Source organism: Diadema setosum, chromosome 14 (assembly GCF_964275005.1).
Source record: "Diadema setosum chromosome 14, eeDiaSeto1, whole genome shotgun sequence".
NCBI lineage: Eukaryota > Metazoa > Echinodermata > Echinoidea > Diadematoida > Diadematidae > Diadema > Diadema setosum.
In genome coordinates this window covers 18,983,072-19,003,345 of record NC_092698.1, presented here as the reverse complement: position 1 = coordinate 19,003,345, position 20,274 = coordinate 18,983,072, and the positions used below count along the sequence as shown (strand labels likewise).

General features: G+C 38.6%; 1 pseudogene; it reads right to left on the bottom strand.

Annotated features, from left to right (window-relative positions):
* Window positions 1–15,085: 15,085 nt before the first annotated feature.
* Window positions 15,086–17,686, bottom strand: LOC140238191 (protein dispatched homolog 1 pseudogene; annotated as a pseudogene).
* Window positions 17,687–20,274: the final 2,588 nt, after the last annotated feature.

Below are 20,274 nucleotides of genomic sequence, written 5' to 3'. Positions count from 1 at the left end.
TTACAAGAAGTGCACTGCTATCGAGAAGTGAGTCTATTTATATCAACGTACTATAGTACTTGTCGTTTTTACATTTGTGGGCGATGTTTGAAATCATTTATACATTAGTGGGCGTTTTCTACATTTGTGGGCGATGTTAAATTTTTACATTTGTGGTCAATTTTCTACATTTGTGGGCGATGTATTTTTACATTTGTGGGCGTTTTTACATTTGTGGGCGTTTTTACATTTGTGGGTTTAACACGCCCCGCGACGGGGTTAGGGCTCGAGGTGAACTCGGAGCTCGGAGACGTTTCAAATCAACGTAGAAACTATAATATCTAGATCTAGCGTTAGTCTATATACACAGGTGCGTAAACTTTAGGTAGATCTAACGGTTAGCTGGCTATTTAAGCCATGGCAGTAAGCTCAGTAAAATTTACTTGCCCCTTTAATGTTCTTCAACACAAATTGGAAAGTCACAGTGCTCAGCTCAGGGGGGTGTTTCACAAAGATTTAAGTTTGACTTAACTCATGCGTAAATCCCCAAACCCTGCGTAAATCACTAAGTCCTGCGTAAATTTACGCAGGACTTTGAATCCTGTTTCACAAAGCTTAAGTCATGCGTAAGTCCCACCAAGTCCTGCGTAACTCTACGCATGGCCTGAAGCCATGCGTAAAGTCAGACTTAAATTCCAAAATGGGAAGTTCAAAAGCATAATCAACTCCTAATATTCATTAATTTCTTCCACTTTATCTTATCCTGAGTGAGATGCCAGTATTTTTAACAAACTAGAGAATCACTAGTTTCGTAGAGGGTCTACTCCTACACTATTCACTGAACAATGGTCCAAATTAAAAATAGTCAGAAAAATAGATCCCTACCTACAAATGTACTGATAGTTTGAACTGTTAAGTTAAACCAAAATTTTAGCTCATAAAGAGCTATATAATCTACATGTATCTGGACTTTGGAAATTAATTATATTTCTACCAATCCTTTCTTGCCTGTGTTATCTTCTTAAATCTTAGCTGCTTACCCATGAATATTAATGCATGCCTATCCATTATAAATATCATGCATTCACAACAAATTAGAAAAACGTTTAGTTAGACCTATACTTGTTAGAAATATTATACCTCTTGTGTACAGGACGGGGCTGTGTCTAGCTACACTAACTGGTTAGACCGATAAATTTGTCTCTTGTTCGGTAGCCTAATTGTATCTGTACAGTCTGTAATACGGTCGACTGCATTCGCGACCGTATAAATACAGTTAACAAGAGGCTACCCGACAAGAGGCAGATTTATTGGTCTACCTCTACACATGACTGCCAATGAAATTAGCCAAGTTTCCATTTCTACGGTACCAGTTAACGTTACATCTTAATGAATGCTTTTTTTTTCCTGGAAGCAAAAAACAAAACAAAATAAGACATAACACCCCCCCCCCCCCCAGCATTTTGTGTCAGTTAGAGGAAACGGTTAGCCAATAGACAGTCACATCTGCCTCGCAGTGCCTCGCATCAAAGGCTACAGTAACGTACATGTATACACGGAAAACATTAGAGGTCTAGTAGTTTCTATGCCTAATCTTGATTGATACAGTTCTCAAACACATTCCAAAATCCGAAAACACATAAATTCATCAATTACTTCCCAATTCAACTCATGGCCCAGCAATTGGACTTTAAAATTCGACCAATTGATAGCCATTAGCCATGATTTATTATGGTTCTAACTAACCTTATACATACAGTCTAGGGCAGTCATGCACTTTATTTTCTTCAAAATCATGAAGATGTGGCACTGTGCCCCTATCTTGATTAATAACACAGTGCACAGACTCTACACTAACTGTTAGGCATGCCATGTTTAATTGATAGTCATACTAATACTATTCTAGAACTGATAAAGAGTTTTATAGACATGAAAACTATACACAGCCTACATGTAATATTCGCAGGGGTGTATCCAGGATTTTTTCTGGGGGGGTCGTAATCAAAATTTTTGGACCTTTACCTTTGCGAGGGAGCGGAGCGACTGAGCGGGGGGAGGGTGTGGGAGGGGTGTGTCCCCCCTCCCACAGTAGGGAGTTTTTGAATTTTATATCTTAAAATGGGGCCATTTGGTGCATACAAAAGTGACTTTTTCAGCATACTTAAAAAAAAAAAAACATTCATCATGTTAAAATTGGTGATAAAACCTGTGTTGGTCACTTGTAAGTTCGTTAATCGGTAAGTTGAAAACTGCATAAGTGCATTTAAAAACTAGCTAACCTTACACCTTCCTAAAGTACATAGACCCCAGGGTAAAAAGCCCTCGAAAAGCAGAAATTTTCTTTTACAAAAAGTGGACCTTTTGAAAATTTGGGGGGGGGGGGGGGGGTCGTACGACCCTCCCGACCCCCCCTTGTATACACCCATGATTCGCACAGCGTATTAACAGCGTCTGGTCGGGCTAATGCCGACATTGTCTAATGACATTAGTAATGAGCAGAGTCTACAAATTACAATACAGAAGTACCGGTACAACACACACAGAGTTCATAATATTCAGTCCCTTCCTAACCTTGGATGAATCATCTCTTGCTCAAATTACATAATTTCAAGGACCTACCTAATGACTAACAGATTAAGCTATAGATCTATACACTCACTTCTGTAGTTACCACCAACCCTAGCTAGTTGGAAAAGAAAACTTCTCTTCGTGTGCAACAAGAGGCTAGCCAGAATCCTCTTCTACCATGGTCCACAGTTACCAATTGTGCAATGTGAATGGTTGTGCAGAATGCAGAGATCTCAGTGCCAGCTAGCTGCTGCGAGCTGCGCGAGCAACCCCATTCATCCTAACTTTCACACAGTCCAATATAAACATGTGGGACTGGATTAAAGAGGCCTCATGCACAAAACATCTCTTATATCAAAATAATCAACAAACGAGCGGCTATTCATGTACAAAAGAGAAATAATATGAGTCAGTAAATGAGCACTGTGAATAACGAATGATACAGTAATGTCGTCATATGAATCGCAGTTGCAGAAAATCAAAGCAATTTCCCTTCCAGAAATTACTCAAAAATCATCAGCAGACAACAAATGGCTAATTTGCATATTTTTGGCTCGTACATTCTTATTCAAATCGAATAAGTCAGTCTTAGCCTAAGATTGACTTTGTGAAACAGACTTAAGAAGTCGCACTTAGACTAAGATTGACTAGCGCTAAGTCTGACTTACTAAGTGCGACCTTTGTGAAACAGGCCCCAGCTCAGAGACAGAGTAACAAGTTAGACATCACAGCACAGACGGAACTTCGGAAGCTAGCTGGAAGATGCTGTACCCCCTGTAGATTTCTATGTGCTAAAGCTGCAAGATTTGGAGGTGAGCAGGTAGCTGGACTTGCGCAAATCTGTAGTAGAACAGCATCATAGCAGCCACAAAATTCTTTTGAGCTAGCCTGCTGACTACCAACACTTGGTTTTGGAGAAGTCGTTTGACTGCACGGAGCAAAATTGCGTGTTAAAGAATTGACCGGATATAGCATTTAAAAGAGCACGCATAACCACACGGGTACTTGCATGCCTGCCGAGTTTTCCTAGACCCATTATTGAAAGACGCCATCTGCTGATCGTACAGCTCCAATGTTCCTCAAACTTTTACCACCGCGGCGCTCCTCAGTTTTTGATTAGGACTGTCGCATATAAAGCCAAAGTAAGTGACGGAGAGGAGAAAATCTCTTTGTAGAGCTCAGTGGTGCTGTCCAGTACGAGACGTCGGAAGTTCAAGAGATGGAGTTACAACAATTTCCCTTTTTCACTGTCACTGACAAATATTTGAGGTATAATAATGTGCAATACTGGAGCTGCCCCACATATATGATTCAAAGACAATCGATTCATGTGTCATTGCATAATGACCAGCCACTCTCTATGGAAGATAATTTCATGTCTTTGTGATGGTAATTAGGCCTACTTTTCCCCGTCCCTTCTTTGAAAAGATGATTTCCTCTAAGTAGGCCTACATACTGGTAGAGACACCGGGAAGCGCTTCTTATTTTATGGAATACATTATTTGCGCAAATATTAATCTAATAAATATCAAAATTTTTACTCGATTTTACACGTCTTTACGCTAATCTGACATATGAAATGAATAAAGAATTGTAATAATTTGAAGATTGTACCATATCATGTTCATTAATTTGTCGGGAGTGATTGGAAAAAAATATACAATCGGCTTTCCGGTGAGGGTACAGTTTCAACAATATTTTCACAATATTTCTAAACATCTAGATTTACTTTTGTTTACAATAAGTGAAATTTCATTTCATTTACATAGGCCTAATAAGCAAAATATAGCCGACATTATGTAAGCGTTCAAAATGAATCTTCAGACTCTTCAGAAAAAAACGGCGGCAATCGAATCCTAATGATTAAATGCACGAAAATAAATGCACCTGTGGAATTCTTTTGTCAATTGATAAAAAACTGACAGCTGTTTGAATAACTACGGTCAGTTGGAAATCCATCTGTGCATGGATAGGTCCATGATCTGTGGAACCTCCTTGTTCCAAACGACTAGCTCGCGGTACATTCATTGGAGGGTTGTTATCCCCTACGACTGGCTGAACCAGTGTAGGGGCCTAAATTGATTATAAAGATCGTTGGTTTGTATAATTCAGTGACATGGCGGCTTTTTTTCTGCCTTGTGCTATAACAAAAAACTGGCTTCGTGATTTTTTTTTTTTTTTTTGCAGTAAAGAATATTTATAACCATTTGAAAAAAAGAAAATTCCACACTTTCTTTTTTTTCGTTCTTCCTTCCTTCCTTTCTTTCTTTCTTTTTTTCTTTCTTATTTTCTTGTGTTTTATATGACTGGCATGATCACCGGCGTGTGATAAGTTACAAGACAAAATTGCGTTCAGATGGTGAGCCCTAACCTCGAGGATAACTATCTTCGAGGATTAGCTCTGGCCCCCTAACTACCAGACCGTCGTTCACACGAAGAAGCTTTTATCCCCGAAGGTAGCTATAAATTTAGTATCCTCGAGGATAGGCTCACTGCCCCCCGTTACCACGCTTGTCTACAAGTTCCAATCAACAAGTTCTGTCCACACGATGTATCATCTACGAGAAGGGACCCCAGCAGCTCGTTAATTGATAGAGCGCCTTTAACCCTGAGATATCTCGTGGCTAACTATATCTTCGAGTTAACTTACCAAGATAACCATCAACGAGTGCGTCTACACGGTGCCTAACTACGAGTCTATCCTCGAAGATAGCTATCCTCGAGGTTTAGGGATCACCGTCTCAACGTAACTAAAACAACAACTTCCGAGCCGAAGGGTGATGGTGAGTATAATTTCCTGTTTTGTAATTAGGCCATTGTCAAGTTTTGTGTATTTCCTGTTGACCATCGTCACTGATTTTATAGAGACGCCCGTGCCTCTACTTTCATAAGAAGGCCTATGCAAAGTAACATTATGGTCAGACAATAATGCCATTCCATGCCCGAACAATATTGGATTACATAATTATTATTCAAACTGCCAACATGTCTTTTGTTACGTTACGATTTTCGTTATGTGAACTGAGTGGAGGACAATTGCCAAGTGAATGGATTGAGTTATGACACTCCTGATCATTTTCTGATGATATGTGTTGTTTTTGTTTTCTGCCTCAGATAGCGAGTCATTTCTTTTTTATTTGAAGAGGAAGCAGTTGCAGGTATTCATAAAACTAACCCTTTCGATCACGATCTAGAGAAAATGTGGAGGATGATTGATTTTGGAAAATGGACAATTATAGAAACTGGAACTGGTGTCTTGCACCGAACAAAAGCATCAACCAATCTTACGTCAGTTAATAGCTCACAAAACCATTCATGACTGTAATGGTATATTTGACAGGGAAGAGACATTGGGGGCTGAATTGAACACATACCAGCCAGGAATGAAACGAGAACATTTACTTATGTCTTAGAAAGTTTTTCCATGACAAGTTGTAGCTTTTTGTTCTCCGAGCACTTTGACTGAACCATGAAAATCATAATAATGGTCACTGTACTCTTGTTGGGAATTTAGAGAAACATTCTTACTGTTTAAACCTCAGAGATCCTAGTGCTATTTGGGAAAGATCGTACTTCTAAGTTTATGACCTCTATAAACAGAAAAGGAAACTGTAAATGAAATATGCCCCCGCCCAAGCCAGACATGCATCATATAGGAAGCCTACGATGTTAGATGTTGCAATAATTTTGATTTAAAAGGAGACCCTTCTGTTTAAATTCCCTAAGCTGTTTGTATTTGTTTCATTTTGTACTAAAAACTATGTGTTGATATACTGTTTGTCATAAATGACTTGTACACAGTCATAACTGATGTTACGGAATTAAGCAGAAAAATCAAATCAAATCAAACCAAATCAAAAGCAAAGCTGAATTATGGTGCACGTCACGAGTCCAACACTCACTAGTCATTTAGCCCACGAGCCCGACATTAGGCAAATCAGGCCCATGACTCCGACACTGGGCAAGCAAGGCCCACGAGTTCGGGACTCATTACATCACGGGGCTTGTGGGCATTTTTTTTTTTTTTTTTTTTTTTTTGGCCCGGTGTCTGAATAGTGGACCTTGTTTACATACATAGTGTCGGACTCATTGGCCTTTTTTATCTATAGTGTCGGACTCGTGTGTCCTTTTTTTTTTTTTTTTGCCTACTCTTGGACTGATGGAGAATGGGCCTTAATCATGTTAATGCGTATAGTGTTGAGCTCATTGGCTCTATAACTAGTGTGCTGTATACTATATCACTCATAAACTTTGTGTTTTTCAACGTCGAGCTCATGGACTGTATGACTCGTGGGTGTCGGGCTTGTGGGACGACCCCAATCATTGTGTAACCCTTCCGGAACTATCAATATGCTCGTAGAAATAACTTGTAGAAAAGAGTTGGTTTACGCGCTTTAAGGCAGCGTAATGAACAAAATAATAATCTGTATGCCTTTATTTGCATAAAGTGCATACTTTCGAGCATGTTTAATTGTAATAGATGCGTATAATGAATGTCTAATATGGTCTATGGATGGATGTGCCTGTGTCATGTGTAACAGAAATATACCTAAAAGTATGAAATTGTTTTGTTGAAGGAGGGTTTACATTGCTAATCGCTGATAAAGATGTTCCCTACTGAGTACTACCTTTTTTATTGTTATAAGGCTATGATATCCTCACTTCATCAAATTTGCGAGTGTGAGTGTGACCGCGATTTTCCAGAATAATGCCGTTTCAAAAAAAAAAAGCAGAAAAATAAAGATACTTACATGTAAGTAAAAATGCATCCTTTTTTTTTTGTTGAAATTCGAATGTAATGAACTGTTCACTACATTTTGTTGATTTGATTTAATTACATTCCATATATCTATTTCAGTCGAAATGGACACGGAGTTGGTCGATGAGGTTCACTTTATATACATAGTGCCTAAACATAATCATAGTTTGTTCCTTATTCATGATTTTTTGATTTGATTTGATTTGTTGGTTTCTGTATCATCGTTGTACATGTACACATTCTTGTACAAACATGAATATCAGTTGTTCGCAGAGTATTTTCTTGATCATTGCCTGTGTACAATGTACAGCAAAAGTAGATCCCACACAAACTGATTTCTCGCAGTATGATACTGCTCTTATGCTGACTTTGGTTAGACTCTTTTTTTTTTCGCCATCAAATTATTTGTCAATGACGAGGTAAGTACCCTCCCTTTCTCCTTCCCCTTTCCTTTTCAGTTCCACTCGTAATTCCTATATTTAGTTTCTGAGTTGCTGTGGCTATCAGTCACACATTATAGAGGACCCTAAAAAAAAACAAAAAAAAAAAAAAAAAAACCCAAGTGTGAATAACATGATTCAATTTTCAATCTGCTCACTCATTGAAAATGAAGTGCAAAAGTTTGTTCACCCCGATGCGTGAACCCGGCACCTGTCGTTCGAGTCTTCCGGGAGACCGACACGAGGTGGAACAATCGCTGGTTGCGTGTGCGACTAGAACATGTGGACAATGTCACGTCCTCGAATGTGGTCTCGCACCATGCAATAAATGCATTTATCTTTCCAACTAAGATTTTCATGCTAGTGTCCCCTTTGAAGAAAAACATGCCCAGCCTCTACAGACGGGGTGTATTTTAGAGTGGAAGTCACCTGCATGACTACAAATAACTAAAATTTTATTTCATAATAGATTATGCATTCTTCTACATAATCTCTCAGCCCCCATGTAGGTTCATGGAAGTATCGTAGGTACGACAATGTGAACACCATGCGTACAGAATACAAGACCTCTTGATTAGAAAATAAACCCAAACAAACACGAACGAAATGAAACGCATCCACAGTCTTTTTCTTTCTTTTTTTCTTCTTCTTCTTCTTCTTCTCCTTGTTTTAGTGGTAGTCATCTTTTTTTCTTGATCTTTTACCTCTTCATATTTTTTATCACCATTATCTATTTCTTTCTAGTGGTCTTAGGGGTTAAAGAAAATACTCAGAGGAGTGACAGCAGCAAGCTTTAGCAAAACGATCAGTCGGGTCATGTTTGTTATTCCGAAGGCTCGTTACTCCCAACACACAAATCCCTGCACCTACATTTTCGTCCAATGGAATAGGGTCCGTTAATCCGAACATTGCATATTGTGGCGTTAGAGAGTCCGAAGGTTCGTTACTCCGAATGTGAAATAAGGTTTAATATTCCAAAAGTTCGTAATATCGAAAATGAAATAAGGTTCTTTAATCCGCAAATGAAAGAATGTACGTATATAAACGAACTTTCTTTTTTTAACAAAAAATTGTTATTGTTGTTATTTTTTAACAAAAAAAAAATCTTAACATTTATTGAAATATTCCTTTCCTCTTCTTTCTCAATGTTCCGTAACAGAACTCATCCCCATAGCATTGATGTTTATTCTGCTGTAGATAATACAGCTTAATTTCTTTTTGTAACATTTTTTTTAGATCTTGATAATATCATGCTCATATCAAAATAAATCACTTTGAAACAAGAGGAATACGTTAGCATTTATTTATAGGTGTATTAGAGAGTATAGACTAGAAGACATTTCAAATAGCGCTTTCAGTAAAGAAGGTATAGAAGGTAAGATCTTTCTCCAATCTGAGAGAAAATTTTATAGAGACCCATTTTAGGAAAAAAAGAACAGCAATGACATTTTAAAGGTAGGGGATACCTTTTACAGACCTCCCAAAATGCAGCAAAACATTAAATATAAATCTCAGGGGACTTGCTTAGGCCACTACTTAGAAATTTGGAAGTCAACAGTTATCTAAAATTTGAATAATGCATAAAACTCAACTACTCAGTAGTTCTGTGTGTCAGCCACACTTAAGCCTTTTTGTTGCATTCTTCTGTATTTGTGATCTATAAACACAAATCTAAAAGTACAAGAGCTGATGTAATAACATATAGAGTGTGTGGCAAGAATGTATATAGAAATGTTTGTAAGTGTTGATGAACTTTCTTCACAAAATATACATGATGGACACACATGCAGTACATGGGTCTGCAAAGGTAGCCTAGTAATGCACTGGAATTTACGGTGAGCCCCGAAAACAATTCAATTCAAAATCTAACGGTCAAAAAAATGTACTTAATGTTACCTTCCACTTTCAATACTTTATGGGAGTTTCTAAAATGATACTCTCTTCAACATACCACTGTTTTTATACAACTCTTCATTTAAGGCGTGCAAATGGGATTCCCTACCTTTAAGGGTGAGGGAATCAGTTATCCGATATACTTCGATGAACATCGTGACACAATTGCTATTGTGCTTTTCATTAGTCCTTCACACTCCAAGACACTGTCAGATTCCCCCCCCCCCAATAAAAAAATACATTCAGAACTGCCTTCAGATGAGTTATCAAGAAAGAATTTGGTCAAAACCAGATGAACTTCTGTCTTAACTCCAGTCCCATACACGCCAGTATGTGTTAGGACGTTTAGTATAGTCCTACTTAGGCCTAGAAAGTGAAAAGTTTTTAAGCTTTTTTTCAGAACGTATTTATTTCTTTACATAATTTTATTTCGTTGTTTTTTTTTTCTTTTTACAATATGATCATATGAGTCTCATGAGGGACAAAGCTGGTATTGCGAGGTTCTTGGCCAGTTGAGCAAAGTTTGATTCCTCTAAATCAATTCCATCCTTAAAATTTCTCTAGCATATTTATAATTCCAGTGAAATAGTCGCTTGTTGTTAATCCTGACGTGTGAAGGTTTTTATTCTTCAATTATTTTGATGTATTTTTTATTTTGTTGGATGTTACCCGTAGTTAGGTAAAGATCTTATTTGTCCGGAAGAAAAATGATACTGATAAAAACCAACAACTGATCCTTTCGTAATTCATTTTATGGAATTTCCCTGGTTTTAATCTTTGAAGAGGACAAGGAACTCTGCCATGCGGAGTTCCTTTATGAGTACCACTTGAAGTTCAAACATAAAAGCTTTTCACCTTGCTGTAAAGGGCTGTGGTTAGTATAGACCCATGCTGTGAATGTAGAGTAAAGAACAGACAATAATAGTCATGGCTTTACTCACCTCGGGCATTGCAAATGACTTTGATTCTTTTGTGCAATTTTGAATATCAAGTTCCTCTTTTGAAAAAAATAAAGTGAATCTATTCTGAAAAGTTTCCTTGTATCGGCAAGGCTTCTTTCTCATTCTTTTTTTTTTCTTACTAAGATATGTCTGATTACATTGTGGTTTGCAAAGAGGACGCGATAAACTAAACATGAAGTTATTCTTCCACAGTAGACATTATTCGTTCTGTTTTTGCTTTCTTTCTTTTTTTGGCAGTTTCTCTTTCAAAAAAGGCATTAATACTGAAAAAATAAATGACATCAAAACTTGACTTTTGTGCGCAAAACCAGCTGGAGACTTGCTGATGAAACCACAGCCTCAGTTAATTCTTGTATTCATTTTTGACCAATATCGTTTTTTCCATAATAAACAATAAGAACAAATGAATTCATATATAGATGACGAAATTGATAAATAGAAAATAAAAAATGAGTAAATTTTAGTGACAATTATGTACTTTGGAATTCCATAACTGTTTTCATGTCTGATGGCAACGAAAAGGCTACTTTTGCTTTGATATGATTTCAGTCCATATATCACAGCTACACTCCTGGGGACTGTTTCATGAAAGTTGTCAGCCCCGACAAGTTGTCAGTCTCCGACAGTTTCAGTAAAATCCTTGGTTTTGATTGGCTGTGAAGCTCTGCTCACTGACTGTTACTATGGTAACTGTCGGAGACTGACATCTTGTCGGGGCTGACAACTTTCATGAAACAGTCCCCTGGATTTTTGGTCTTTTGCTCTTAGTTAACGTGAACAAAGATAACATATCAATTGTGTATGCATGTTGCACAGTTACTGATAATATCTCTCACGTCAAGCTGATTTCTGTCATTAAGACTTATGGGTACCTTGCACTTGCTGGTAGCCTAATTTTGGATTTTGCGACCTACAGTTTTACAAGCTACCCTTATGTAGGCCCTATCATTATGTCTGTTGCCTCCTTTGCAACACCTTTATATCACAATATGACAATTACATTTGTGTTCAGTATGTTCTGTTTTTGGTAGCTGCAATCAAGAAATGGTTGTGTATATTTTGTATTCTCACTTGTATTACTGTCAATTATTTTTTTTTTCATTTCTTTGAGACAAAAAGAAATATGAAATTAAATTGAACTGAACTGAAATTTTGTTAAGTATAGGTTGGCGCAGGTTTGGGCCGACTGACAAGCAGCAGAAAGCACTGTAATTCGCGAATATCTCCATGACTAATAAGCAATTCTCGTCAATCCACCTTTCACTTCAATCGAAATAACGTGTAACGATTTCTCCTGCTTGTGGCAATCATCTTAATGTTTGTTGCTTTTCAAAGAACACAAAGATCAATCGCACATTCTGATTGTCTGATAAACAGGTCATTTTTCTCACTTTCAAATAAATAACTGAAACAAACTGAACAATGAAACTCACACACACATACTGTTATATATATATATATATATATATATATATATATATATATATGGCATCTAATCCCCTAAAATAACGACATGCAGCGCCACATACATTTTTTTTTTGTTCTTACATGCCAACACTTGCACTTGCAAAACTCTCTAAGTCATAATTATTGCCATTTAATGCGACGTTAATGTGGCATGAATTTAACGTCTTTTTATTTGCGTATTATTAGGTCCCAGAGAATAAGGAACGCTCCGCAAGCATACCACTAGACATACTGTATGTAGTCTTTCAAAAGTAGAAATCCGTTTTCAAACAACATCTTGAATAAATAAGAAAGACAATGTAAAACATACGGATATTCATTCTAAATGGTTGAAATTCACTCTGCTCTGCAATTAGTTTTGACCAGTGAGTGAGTGGCGGGGGGGGGGGGGGTGGTAAAGAGAGGGAGGAAGCGGGAGAGAGAGGAGGGGGTTACTCATTTGACTGTACTAGTTTACACATTACAAACTTTCTTCGCAGGCAAAAAAGTGGAGAAATTGATTATTTCATCTAGAGAGAGATGATGAACAGCATTCCTCGGACACCAACATGACAAGAACGGCGCGTCAATTTTACTTTCTCTTTTATGTGTGTGTGTGTGTGTGTGTGTTTGTTTGTGTGTGTGTGTGTGTGTGTGTGTGTGTGCATGCTCTTTCTTTGTGTGTGTTTGTGAGTGTGTGTGTGAGTGTGTGTGTGTGTGTGTGCCTGGTTTTAACGTATATTTGAAGTAAGAGGCTTTGGGCCAATGGTTGCCGCTATAGCTTGAAGTATTACGTCATGGATACTATATGTGGAGAATACAAAACAGACATTTTATACCTTCCAGATCAATGGCAAAAAGTGGCTCATTACTGTTTTCTTTCCCCAAGTGAGGTATAAATCTATATCGTATCACTCCTTCGGGATGTTTTGAAAAAGAATGTAAGATCAACATAAAATCATGGCTTGCTATACCGGCTTCCCTGTTCAGTTTCGTTTGATGTTTTCAAAATTCACTAAGAACTGTTGTCAAAATTTACAGTCAAATTCCTTTGTCCTTTAAAGAATTCACTTTATAGGGAAGTTAGAATACCATTGAAGATCCACACAGCATACCATAATTTAAATTGATCGTAAATTTTGAGAATTCTTTATGATGCATCTCTTTGTCTCGCCCTGTCGAAAATAAATTTTCCAAAAGTGGAAACCATCCCATCTTCAAGTTGGCTGCAAGTACCGTACGTAAAGTAAAATCAAACGAACAGTGCAGTGAAACGGTCATTGCAGTGGTAAAAGGAAGTGGAAAAGCATATGTTACAATAGATTTATGGATTTATATAATCTAAAGAATATTTATATTGATTCTTGAAGGAAGGCGTTTGCATGGTGGTGTACATAGCATATGATCGGTTTTCGGTTCACCATGTGCGAGTCCTTAAAAGGACTGTTAGAATGAAAGGAGGAATGAGAAGGTAGGAGAAGAGGCAAGGAATTGAGTATTCTTTCTGGAGTGTGTGTAGTCCTGAAAAGGACTGTGAACCGGGGAGGGATAGAAATGCTAGGAGCATTATTTCTATTGTCAGCTGATTGTCAGCTGATTGCAGAGTTTGTCTTTTACTGTTATCAGCACTTATTCTAGTCCTTAGGCAGGAGGGAGACAAGGAAGCAAGTAGCAAGTAATGAAGACTGAAAATTAATTTCCACTTTAAAGAAACTACTGGACGCAATGTGATGGGTAATGTGGCAAAGTTTACCTGTGTGACGTGGTGATAACTTGCGGGTATTTTCGTGTTGCGAAGCAACGTCACTCAGTTTAATTGATTTCAGTTTCTCCATTCTCACCTTCTAACTTCATGCGAAAACACTTGCATCTTATGTGTAGCAGGGTGTTCTATGATATTCGAAATGTGCATTACTAAAGCCATGCTGATTGCTTCTCATTTCTGATAATCAAGATTCACCTAGGGTAACACTGTTGCCAGCGAGCTTCACATGTCTTGGGGGATACACTGCCTGACCGAATCCATTACTGCTTCATACATTGTTGGTTAGCGAGGTATACAATGTGGCTAAATCAGAAATCTCCTTAGCTGCTTCCCAACAAGCCTTGCAAGGCATAGGGGAATCCCTTATAGGCTGTTACAAGCATGCATGCAAAGTTAGATTGAGTCAAATGTAGATTCTAAAAGCCCTTATTTGCCAAGAATCTCAGACCAGGTATATAGGTGGGTAAAAAATAGACCATCACTGACACCATTTCCTGAAAACTCGTTATGTTTTTTTGTTTTTTTTTCATCAATCATCTGGCTCAGTTTTTACCTTGTGTAATCATATGGGTGTGAATTATCAGCACATTCAAAAAGTGTTAACAGTAATGACAAAATTTAATGACGTTATTAAAGTGAACTAAATATAACTTTTGCCTTTGTGGGTCTTTGATGCAAAGGTTCACTCGTGGATGTCGTCACATGCTTCAAAGCGTTATGCTATATTGTGAAATGTTTAAATTTCCAGTCCCTCCTTTCGTGCAATTAAATGGGGAGGGGGGGTGATTGCCTCTTCTTCATCTGCCTATCAGTCATTCTAAAGTTTACTGCATACTTTATACCCACTTCTGTCTGTTGATGACAAGGAAACATCCAGCTGAAAGAATGGATGAAATTTAAGTTTTAGTGTCCAGACATCCTGTAATTGTGTCCTGGATTGGCAAACAGCTCCGCTGGACATTTTCTCATCTTGTTATTTTTGTTTTCTTTTGGGGGAAACAGCTAACCCGCAAGGACTACATTACAGTTGTTATGGAAAGACAGATGGAGGAGGTATTTTGTGATTACATTTTAACAAGAATAACATTGACAAACTCATTCTGAGTCATACCAAAAGTAAAAATTTCATATCCTAACTCCTTCTGATTAGTATTCCATTGATGTCGTTAGGCATAACATTTATGAACTTGTTCATCAACATTATTGCTGGTACTTCCCAGCAATAAGAGTATCACATTCGTAAGTCCTTCTGACGTGTGTTCTATTTGTGACATCAAGGTCTATGTAATTCTCTGGTACTAGAGTTCAAATCAAACTCGTCTTCAAGTGGCATAACATACACAGCATTTCTATCGTTCTGATCTTCCCCATCATCTTGATCATTAGGCTCCTGTGTTGCGTTTTCATCCTGCACCCGATTAGAAAACTTGTGGCAACAAGCTCTAGTGAACTGAGCACAAGTTCCTTCTGGACCGATCGTGTGACATATTGAAATGAAGAGGAATGTGGCATAAACCCAGCTAACAGTCATGACTAGCATTAGAAAAGTGCCGAGCTGTATGTAACTGAGTACCATGGAAGGCATCATGAATGCTCCGGCCGCAAAAGTGGTGATCGCCGCTAAGGTGACGGCCGAACCGACCTGCTTCAGAGCGTCGATGGACCGCCGTTTTCTGCCCTCCTCCTCTGACTGGCGATAAGAGACGCCGAAATGAATTGTGAAGTCCACCGACAGACCGACTCCAAGTGAGATGACAATAGCTTCAACGATGTTCAGCTCCCAACCGATAAGGACTACCGTACCGACGACGACAAAGACTGCGCAAGTAATGGTGTATATGGCGTAGATGGTGACCAGGAAATTTCGAATTGTCAGCAGCAAGACGCAGGCAGCAATGGCTAGAGACATGCCTATAGAGAGCGGGGTGCCGAGAGCCAGACCACGCTGCAAATCGAAGAAGTATAGTTGAGTCTCACCAATACTGATAAACCATCCATTTCTCAGTCCCTCGGGAGCTGTGCCAAATTGCTCGTCAACCCAGGCATTCACGTCCGACCAAAAGCGATCCATGGCAGCGTAGTCCTGGGATTCCTCTATATTTGTCAGCAGGTAAATGCTCATGGCAACGATGTCGTCATTTGCATCGAAGCGTAGTCCCGGAGATGTGTAATCACAGGTTGATAATTGGCATCGCACTTCATGATACATGATGACGCATTGTCTGAAATTACTAGCAGAGTATGGAAAGGTTGTCTGGCTGCAGCAAGGGGAGAGGTCTCCTCCGGTCACAGGGTTTATACAGGGGCCTTCCATGAAGTCTCGAAAGGAATCCATGAAACAATATTCAGATGCCGAATTCACTTCTCTGTTGTGAAAAGTGGAATTGCGAAAGTTGACACAAAAGTTGTACATCCACTCCTGGTGTTCTTCCGAAGAAAAACTGAAGGCCTGATCCATGACAGTAGTTCCCTTTGAATCTGGGTCCCAGTGGTTTCCGTTGTCCAATGGTTCTATGCCCCACACAATGAACGCTGGCATGTAGTTGGTGAAATCGACTTCGAAGGGGAAGCTTTCTCTGTACACCTGATCGTACATCTCCAAAATATGATCGCTGTGAAAGAACTGGAAATTAGATTGGGAAGGCAATTGTAGTTTAGGCGCAATGAACACAGCGCAAATGCCTCCAACACCCAGGAGCGATAAAAGACTAATCCAAAGTATTCGAAGCTTACCGATGAGTGCAGGTAAGTACTCGTGGAAGAACGTGGTACTGGCTTTTCCGATGGAGTCCTGGAGCCGTTTTACAAAACGGTAGCACATGCCACGGGTGTTAGTGGATTCGGTGTCGCCTGCTTGACGGAGAAAATATTTATCGTGGAATACCACAGCTGCGGGCATCCAGGTTAGTGTGAATACAAAGTTTACCAAAACGGCGCTCCCTGCGAATACAGAAAAACAGCGAATAGCACTTATGGAGCTGACTATGCCGGCATAGAGAGCTGAGGACGTCGTGAGGCTGGTGACGAACATGGTGATAGAGGCGTGCCGGAGAGTCTCGCGAAATACGGTTTCCTTCGTCATGCCACTCTTATCTGACTCTTTCTTCATGTGCTTCCAGATATCAACGTAAACAAAACAATCGTCAGCGCCGATGCCGGTGATGAGCACTGCAGCCAGAATGTTTATATAGGGGAAGAAAGCTAATCTGAAGACATTCTGGTAGACGAAATAGGCAACTGATAATGTCATAATCATGCTGCCGATTGTCATGATTGTGATGAAAAAAGATCCCACGTAAAACCAGATGATAAGCACTACGACTGCAAAGCCTACGGCGATGAATATCGTGTCGAAGATGACGTGCTCACTAAAGACTTTCATCTTAAATCCTGCACCGACAGCCACGACTTCAACGACCCTGCCACCAAGCGACGATCTGACTATGTGTTCGTCGAAGAAAGCTTTTGTTTTGTTGCTTGAGTACCCTAAAGGAGGAAAAGCCAGAGCAACCTGTAGATCAAAAGTTCCGTCTCCAACGGAATTTATGAAATCGGCTGGAGTGAGATAATGGAGTATGATGTAAACAGAAGAGCTGTGAGTTGAGCAATTCGTAGATACATCAGTGCAGACGAGTTCGCCCCCAAAACATCCGGCCGTGTAATTCTCGACACACTCTCCGAGCAGCTGTCGAACAAAAGTTACGTCGTTTTCATCAATATCCACACAGGAGTCTTTTCCGGAAATGAGAGCTGTAAGATGACCCAATGACAAGGTCGGACAACAATCCCCATTCGTATCTAGATGGTCACACGTCTCGTTGAAAGTGTCCTGTCTGCGATAATTGTCATTGTCGTGTTGGCAAACAGCAATCATGGCGTCCTTCGTAAACATATCCTGCTTTCTTGTTGACTTGTATACCATGCGGAGCCGATCTGTAGCTATCGACATAAAAAGAAAGATAAAAAATGCCCTGGTCAAAATTTCTTCTTGACTTCGTATTAGTTAACTTTCTCTTGGAGAACCATCAATTAGGAGTAGATTATTTTTGTAATGATTTATTGACAAATAAAAGGAAATAATGCAACATTGTTTCTTACATCATGTCACAGGCTGACGTACAATCCTTCCAGAAAGGAAAATAAAACAGAACAGAAAGCCAAGAGATACTCATGACAGAAAATACATTTAAGATTGTGTAAATTCAAGCAATCGATCGGGCATTACAAAACGAATGGGCACAAGTAAAGATGAAAAATACTCGTTAGAAGTCAAGACAATCTTCTACAGAGTTTTTGTGCATTACGCACTGCTAAGCATAAAACCAAAAACAGGCGTACTAGCATTTTAAGTTTTATATTTCTGAATATTTCCAGTTTGAAAAATATTGAGAGTGTGTAGCTATACTTCTTTACATTCAAGAAACTCATAATATATGTATACATAATGTATAGTCTTTCTATACATCTGCATACATATCCTTATCAATACAAAATGTTCGTTTCAAAAGTATCAAACACATTGTCAAAGGAAGAATTGGATATACACCTGAGGCTCTGCATTCAGTTTGCGTTGTGACTTTTGAATTGTCCACATTCTCCTCTCTAGAGTATAACGGTTCGTCGTCTAGCCCCATGGTACGGTTGGTATTACCGACTGTTGATGGGTACGGGAAATACTGGTCGGTTTCCTGGACGAAGCGCTCGTACGCCAACAGTCGCCCGCTGACATCTGTTCCTCGTGCCTGAAAACCCTGGGTTTTTTTGTGAGGAATAATTATCACGCTAAATATGACGACGTTCTTGTAGCTAGACATAGTCTCCTCTACACATTTTGCTTCGTTGGTATTTTGTGTGTGTGTGTGCGTGTGTGTGTGTGTTTTCTCTTTTTGGTTTACAAATTGGAAAAATCTGCATTCAGTGATTATTGCCATGGTACTCTCTAGAACCATAAAGACTCATGTGTATTTACAACAGCTTTGCTTTTTTCAGGGACACGAGGAGCTTGCTCCATTCACGCAGAGAGCCTGTACTTAGGTATTGTTAGGGGTGGTGCTCTTGAAGTAGTAGTATAAGTTTATATTTCTATTTTTAATACTTTATACCATAGTGTTGCCAGATGGTCTTTTTTTCCACTAGAACTGATAAAAGAAACGATTTGCTTCAAAGCTTTCTCATAAGAAAAAATATTGATATTTTGTCACTATTCTAGTGATGCCGAGGGTGCTCCATTTACGCAGAAAACCTGTACTTGTAGAGGTGGTGCTATGGTAGTATTGGTAGTATGGTAATAGTGGTAGCATGGCAGTAGTAGTAGTAGTTGTAGTAAATGTCTTTATGTTAATACTTAATACCAGTATTGCCAGATTATGAAAATCAGATAACATCTTGTCTCTATTTTAGGGATGTGGGTGTCAGAAAAGGATGAAAAAATTAAATAACATAAAAAAAACGCTCAAATAAAAAAGAATATCCTTAGACTTTTATTCTATTTCATTACATCTCTGTAATTGTATCTTGGCCTTCTTTTTTGCTTCATGTTCATTTATGTGATTTTTCCATTTGACGGATGCAACTGCAATCAACTTTCGACAAATCATTTAATGCAAGAAACATAAGGATGGGGGATATGATTACTTTTTTATGACTGAAATAATCTTAGGACAACCTGAATATTCCTTGCGAGCTTTGTGGTGAGACCTGATTTCGCTGTTCTATGCACTTGTAAACTACCATTGCTAGTTTCAAACGAATAAATAAGTTTTCTTTGGCAATTATCATATCTTTTATGTCAATGATTTTATTTATTTATTTGCAGTAGAATGGCAAGTGAAACAAACAAGTGAGAGGAAGTGAACATGGTAAATGTCGAATTGTAATGGACATCATTGAATGTCTTGCTACTGCTTTGACGGCACATTCAGTACAGCGCCTCACGTGTTACATTGTACTATTGTACATATTCTCAATCAACTTATTGAACTGTTATGGAACTTCCGATATTTACTGAAAAACATCTACTGAAATTGAAATAAAAACTCAAGAAATATCGAGTCGACATAAAGAAATGTAAAAGATCCTAACCTGGGGCCCGTTTCATAAAACTTGTTATCAGTGACAACTGCCACATTTCTATGACAAATATGCTCTCAGCCAATCAGATGCAAGGATTTCAGTAGCTTGTCACAACTATGACAACTTGTCACTGATAACAAGTTTTATGAAACGGGGTACTGGACTTATGTGAATTATTGTGCAATTGTATGCACAATTTGTTTTTAAGCACACACACACACACAAAACATTTTTAAATTTCGTGGCGTAATATTATAGATGGTAAAGACATTGTACGTTAACGTGTAATGTTCCTTTGGGAAAAGCGATTTAAGCTGTTAGAGCAGATGATTTTACGTATGAAGTAAACCTGTTATGAATAACGCCGAATTACATTTTAAATTGATCTGC